The following is a 6,739-nucleotide window of genomic DNA, read 5'->3' on the forward strand; positions in this document are numbered from 1 at the left end:
AGTGCCGGCTCTTTCCTGCCTGTGAACTTTCCCTGAGCCTGAGTCAGCCCATGGCGCCTGATCCCTGGTAAACACCAGGTTTGGGGGATGGGGGGGTGGGGGTCAGCCCTGGAGAGGAAGCTGTGAGTTGCAGGCTAGGGGCTGATGTCACCTTTGCGGAAGTGCCTGTGACTCCCTCTACCTGGAGCTTGGAGGCCCCAAGGGCTGATGCGGCTCATGTGGAGCTCGCTGGGTGCGGGTAGGACCCTGCTAAGCCTGCTGGCATTCAGGAGGCAGGGGCGGGGGCTGGTCACTGGGACCCCTGGCAGCCAGCATTGTCCCCCCTGCCCCTCTTGGCCTGTCCCCCCAACTCCATCTCCCCACCCTCTCCACTCTCTTAGCCAGGCGGCTCTGTTGAGTCTTCTTTGGCTTGGAGCTTGCCCCATCTCTTTCTGCGCCTCTCACTGAGAGCCCCTCGCTGCCTCCGGCCCCACTGTGGCTCTGTCTGTCCTCATGCCCCTTCTTCTGTCTGCTGTCGCCTCTACTGACCAGCCCGCCCCACCCTCCGGAGGAGAGCTGGGTTCTGCACTCTGAAGGTCCCCCCAGCAGGGTTCCTATCTCTTGGGTTCAGCTTCGTCTGACACCAGCTGCGCTGGGAAGGGAGGCTCAGCTAAGATGAAGGTGAGGATAACTGGGGCCAGGTGTTGAGCCTGTCTGGCCTCCCACGGGGCCAGTGGTGGGAGCATCAAGCTCCAGATCCCAGCGCTGAGCTCCACTGTGCGGGCCCTTGGCCGCCACCTGTCCCACCCTGCCCCTTGCCTTCACACCTTCGGGCCCTGAGAACTTCACACTGGTCTCTGCTGCTTCTGGGGTGTCATCTCACCCCTGCAGGGCTGCGGCCTCCTTCTCACCAATAGTGAACCGTCCTAGGCTCTGTGCACAAGGCCTGATTATGCAGCCATTTGCCAGGCTGGGGTGGGGCATGGCTTCAGAGACCAGGGCAGCTCCACTGTTGTGTGGCACTAGGGGTATTTGTTCTTGGCAATGGGACATGCTGAGTACAAAGCATGTGGGACCTGGGGGCCCCAGGAGGATTTTGGTTTTACTCTGAGTGAGGTGGGAACCGCTGGGGCTGAGTGTGGACAGGGCTGTGAGCACATGCCAGTTCTGCCCGCCCTGGCCCTGAGTGATGCCTGCTCGCATGGTGGTCCTGGCATCAGCTGAGCCCAGGTGACACATTTGGAGATTTTTAAGTGCCAGCAACTTTGTCACAGTGAGAGCGCAGGGCCCTGAGTCTCCATTGGGCCCTATGGGATTGTGCCAAAGCTATGGAGACAGCCCCTACCCCAGTGCCTCCGGGCAGCCTTCCGAGCCAGAGGGTAAAATTTGAAGCTCACAGAAGAGCTTGGAGTGCAGGGCATTGGACAAAGGCCTGGAGGGAGGACCACCCTCAGCCCAGGCTCCCTGGGGATGGAGGAGAGGGTCTGAGGGACACAGTTTCTGATCACTGCTTGCATACCTCCTGTGATGGGCAGCTCATTCATTACCTCTCAAGGCAGCTTGGGCTGGTGAGTGAGTTACAATTCTTAGAAAGGTTTTCCAATTGCTGACACCAACCTGGACCCCCATTCCCTTCACGGTTCCAAGACCACACAGAGCACACTTCTTCCTCCAAATATCTCACTTCACCTGCATTAATTGTTGCCTATTCCAGACGTATGTGTCTTGAGGGACACAGGCTCAGGGTGATCACCACTGGCATGCGGGCAGCCCATTGGGCCCTGGAGGTCCAGAGACGCTCCTGACCCAGCTGAGAGGGGCCAATCTGGTGGGCTTCCTGTGGGAGGGCACGCCTTAGCCGAGTTCTGAAGGGTGAGTGACATTTGGTTGGGGATGAGGTGAGGGAAGTATCCCAGGGAGCGGGAACAGTGTTAGAGGGAGAAGCAGAGAGGTTTTGGGTGGCTGGAGGCTGAGTTTGGAAATGGGAGGAAAATGGGAGGCCTGGTGCGGTGATCAAGGTGGGAGGCGAGTGACATCCTCTTTGGTTTCTTATTTCCTGATTGCTTGGCCAGGAAGCAACGAACCTCCCCATTTACCAGGTCCATGGCTTCTCAACATTGGGTTTTACCATCTTAAAAATGTTTTTGAATTTTCAGTGGGAAAAATATCTCATTGTGTAAATGAAGACAAATTAGCATTTCTCTTGTGAGTGGTGAAGTTGGCTGGACAGATGCCACCTCTTGCTATGAGCATCTCACACCTCATGCCCAGCACAGAGCTCGCTTCTCAGGCCCCATCCTCTGCTCTGAGCAAGGGCGTGGGCTGCCCTGTGGCCACGTGGGTGAGGATGTGGTGAATCAGTTTCCTGTTCTACTTCCATTCACCTTTTGTTCCTTCAGGGTTTCCACTTTCTCTCTTCTCTGTTGGAAGCTGGGGTCCCATGTGCCTATAGCTTTGACCTTGTCTGGGGTATCTCTGAGCTCAAATTAGAGGGCTGTGAAACCCCAGGAAGGTATCGTGGGAGGCAACTCTGATGTGATGGGTGCCTTGAACACACAACTTCCTGTTTAATTCTTAAAACATCTGCCTGGGGTGGAAACTCTTGAGCCCATTTTACAGTTGGGGAAACCAAGGCTCTGAGGACTTGTTACAACCCAGCATCCCCATTATCCCATGGCCAATATGTAAGAGGCAACTCTATTGGCAGCTTTTCTGGGCTTCATTTAACAAACTCCTCTTTACATTTGAAGGTTCTGTTTGGTTAACGTTCTAGAGGAGACGGGCTGCTAGCCCACCCTGCCCAATCAAGGCATGGAAGCCCTGTTTCTCAGCTAGGAAGGGGCTGTGGTGTTTGGCTCAGCACCAACCTTATACTTCAGGGAGAGAAATGGGAAACAAAAAACAGGGAGAGGAGAGCACATACATTCGTCCTCCTCAGAACCAGACGCCTGAGTTAGGCCTTGGTTCTGGCTCCATGGCTGCCACTGAAATCCCATCTGGCCTTATTAAATCCCTCCCACCTCTGGCTCTCCACTTTAGCTTCTGAGTTTCTATTCTAGCAATGATACTTTTCACATCTGAGCTCCTGGTTCTTTTTTTATATCTGCTTGCTTTTGTCTTGTAGTCTCCTGTTCTTTTTTTTTTCTTTTTTGTGAGATGGAGTTTCACTCTTGTTGCCCAGACTGGAGTGCAATGGCGCAACCTCAGCTCACTGCAACCTCTGCCTCCTGGGTTCAAGTGATTCTCCTGCCTCAACCCCCCGAGTAGCTGGGATTACAGGCATGCGCTGCTATGCCCAGTTAATATTGTATTTTTAGTAGAGATGGGGTTTCTCCATGTCAGTCAGCCTGGTCTTGAACTCTCGACCTCAGGTGATCTGTCCCCCTTGGCCTGTCAAAGTGCTGGGATTACAGGTGTGAGCCACCACACTCAGCACTCTGCCTTTTTTTTTCCCCCTGAAATGGAGTCTCACTCTGTCCCCTAGGCTGGAGTGCAATGGCACAATCTTGGCTCACTGCAACCTCCACCTCCCGAGTTCAAGCGACTCTCCTGCCTTAGCCTCTGGAGTAACTGGGATTACAGACACCTGCCACCATGCCCAGCTCATTTTTGTATTTTTAGTAGAGACAGGGTTTTACCATGTTGGCCAGGCTGGTCTTAAACTCCTGACCTCAGGTGATCCACCCACCTTAGCCTCTTTTAAGTATTGGGATTACAGCCGAGCCACTGGGCCTGGCCTCCTATTCTTGTTTATGGCTGTTATTCCCTTCTTTATCTCTTTGAGTTTTTAAGTATACTTGTTGTAAAGTCCTTTTAAGATTATTTTCCATTTCCTCAGATGTAAATTCTTCCAGTTGGGGACTTCGTGAAAATTTCATGAAGTGGATGAAGTGGTTGTGAGTCCACTGTCTCTTCAGAATATTTCTTGCATGTGTACCTGGTCAGGGCTGTATATGAGAGCCTGTGCTCTTGGCTTCGTAGGTTAGGGGGCCCTGCATTGGTTCTAGTCTCCTAATGGGTGGGTGAGGGGCTTCAACCCTTGTCTTCAGGCACCTCTGCAGTGGTCTCTTGTGCACTTGGTGTTTTCCTGTCATTGCTAAGAGTCTGAAGAATGGTTTCTATATGTACTTGGTCTGCCATCTTGAATGAAAGTCCGATTTCACCATCTGTAAACATTTCACAGATGCGGCACTGAAGTTCAGGGTGGTGGCCCGACTTGCCCCAGTGCATACAGCTAGGAGGGAGAATTTGAACTCAGTGAAAACCTATTTGCTCCCTGTTCCCCTGCAGGCCCCAGCCCGGCGCTCCCCTCAGCTCTGACTCATTGCTAGCTCTGCCTTCCCTGGCTGTCTTCCTCAGTGAGCTGGGAGAAGGGCCCCTACCCTGTGGACACCCTAAACAAACTCAAAACTTAGTCCTGGCAGAAGATGTGAGAAAAAACAAAACAAAAACCAAAGCTGGCAGGTTAACTCAGTGTATTGATAAGGCCCTGGACTCTGCAGTCTGGCTGTGTGACGCCAGGTAGGTTACTTAACCTCAGGGAGCCTCAGTTTTCTCTTCTGTGACATGGTGACAGTAATTGTATTTACCTTTCTGGGTAGTGATATGAAGTGAAAAAAATGTATTAGTCTAGCGCATAGCAGCTGCTCAATAAATACTACTTCCTTCCATGGAGGAAAGCAAACTGGCGATGGGGCCAGGGGAATGTGATAGCTGATCCATTAAATTCCTGAAAGGTTTCATGGGCCAGAGGGAGGAGAGGTTCTCCATGGTCTGAAAAAGAGAACAGAGAATACAGGGAAGGCGACACAGTTTCTAAGTCTGTTCATTGGGGGAAGAATACTCCCTTCAGCAAATGGTGCCAGGACCAAACAAAGTCAGTCCTCTACTTCACACATATTTAAAAACTAACTAAAATGGATCAATGACCTAAATATTAAATATAAGAGCCCAAACCGTAAAACTCTTAAGAAAACAAAGGAGTAAATATTCTTGGATTTGGCAGTGGGTTCTTAGGTATGACACAAAGCACAAGCAACAAAAGAAAAATGATAAACTGAACTTGATTAATATAAAAACCTTTAAATTTTTAAATTTTTATTTATTTTATTGTCTTTTTTTGAGACGGAGTCTCGCTCTGTTGCCCAGGCTGAGTGCAGTGTTGCAATCTTGGCTCACTGCAACCTCTGCCTCCCAGGCTCAAGCACTTCTCCTGCCTCAGCCTTTTGAGATTGCAGGAGCCTGGGACTGCAGGAACCCACCACCATGCCCAGCTAATTTTGTATTTTTAGTAGAGACGAGGTTTCACCATGTTGGTCAGGCTGGTCTTGAACTCCTGACTTCAGGTGATCTGCCTGCCTCGGCCTCCCAGAGTGCTGGGATTACAGGCATGAACCACACTGTGCCTCACCAAAAAACCTTTTAATTTTTAAATTAAAGGACATCATCAAATGTAGACCACAGAATGGGAAAAATGTTTGCAGATCATTTATCTGATAAGGATTTAATATATAGAATGTATAAAGAATTCCTACAATCCAACAACAAAAAGATATTCAACCCAGTTAACTGGGCAAAAGACTTGAACAGACATTTCTCCAAAGAAGCTATACAAATGGTCAACAAATATGCAATGACGCTCAACCTCACTAATCACAAGAGAAATGAAAGCAAAAACCGCAGTGACAAGCCACAGCTCACAACTCCTAGGATGGCTGTGTGTACACGCACCGAAACTGTGGCTGCTAAGGATGTGGCAAAATTGGAACCCTTTTATGTTGCGGGTGGGGATGTGAGATGGTGCAGCCTCTGTGGAAAGCAGTTTGATGTTTCCCCACAAAGCTAAACATGGGCTGACCATCTGACCTGGCAGTTCCACTTTTAAGTACATAACCCAACAAATTGAAAACAAGGTCTCAGATAATTGCAAACCAATGTTCATTGCAGCATCATTCACAATAGCCAAAAGGTTGAAACAACCCATGTGTCCATCAAATGATAAACAAAATGAGGCGTATACATTCCATGCAACATTATCCATTGTAAAAAGACGGAGACTGCTGCCTGCTACAACAGGGAGGAACCTTAAAAGTATGCTAGTGAAAGAAGCCAGGCACAAAAGGACAAGTATTGCATGATTCCACTTACAGGAAACATCTAGAACAGGCACATTCATAGAGACAGGAAGCACACAGAGGTTAAAGGAGCTGGGGAGAGTAGGCAATGAGGAATCATTGGTTGATGTTTACAGCGTTTCTCTTGGGGATGACGGAAGAGTTTTGGAAATAGATGGGGTGATGGTTGCACAAAACTGTGAATGTAATTGATGACACTGAATTGTGCACCTAAAAAGAGTTAAAATGACAAATATTGTTAAATATGTTTTGCTACAATTTTTAAAACCACCACCACTGCAAAATACACGGTTACTCTCTGTAAGTCCACTGAGGGTTAAGATACAGCAGAAGGTCTCTTGCTCAAGCACATCCAATGTTGCTTATCTTTGCAGCAATTTATAGACCTGTGTTTTTAAGTTTTGGTTTCAGCAAGGAGGGGAACCGAACTTTCAGAGGAGGTCAAGAGCTTGGCAGATTTTGCTGCTGACATACCGGGACAGGAGTGGCCTGGTGGTTGAAGAGAGGCTGCCAGCGCCTTGATCTTGGTTTTTCCAGCCTCCAGAGCTGGAAGCAATACATTTCTGTTGCTGATGAATTACTCAGTCTAAGGCATTTTGTTAAAGCAGCACACACGGACTAAGACA

Source organism: Aotus nancymaae, unplaced genomic scaffold (genome assembly GCF_030222135.1).
Source record: "Aotus nancymaae isolate 86718 unplaced genomic scaffold, 86718_ANA_hifiasm-v0.15.2.pri h1tg000131l, whole genome shotgun sequence".
In the NCBI taxonomy this organism is placed as follows: domain Eukaryota; kingdom Metazoa; phylum Chordata; class Mammalia; order Primates; family Aotidae; genus Aotus; species Aotus nancymaae.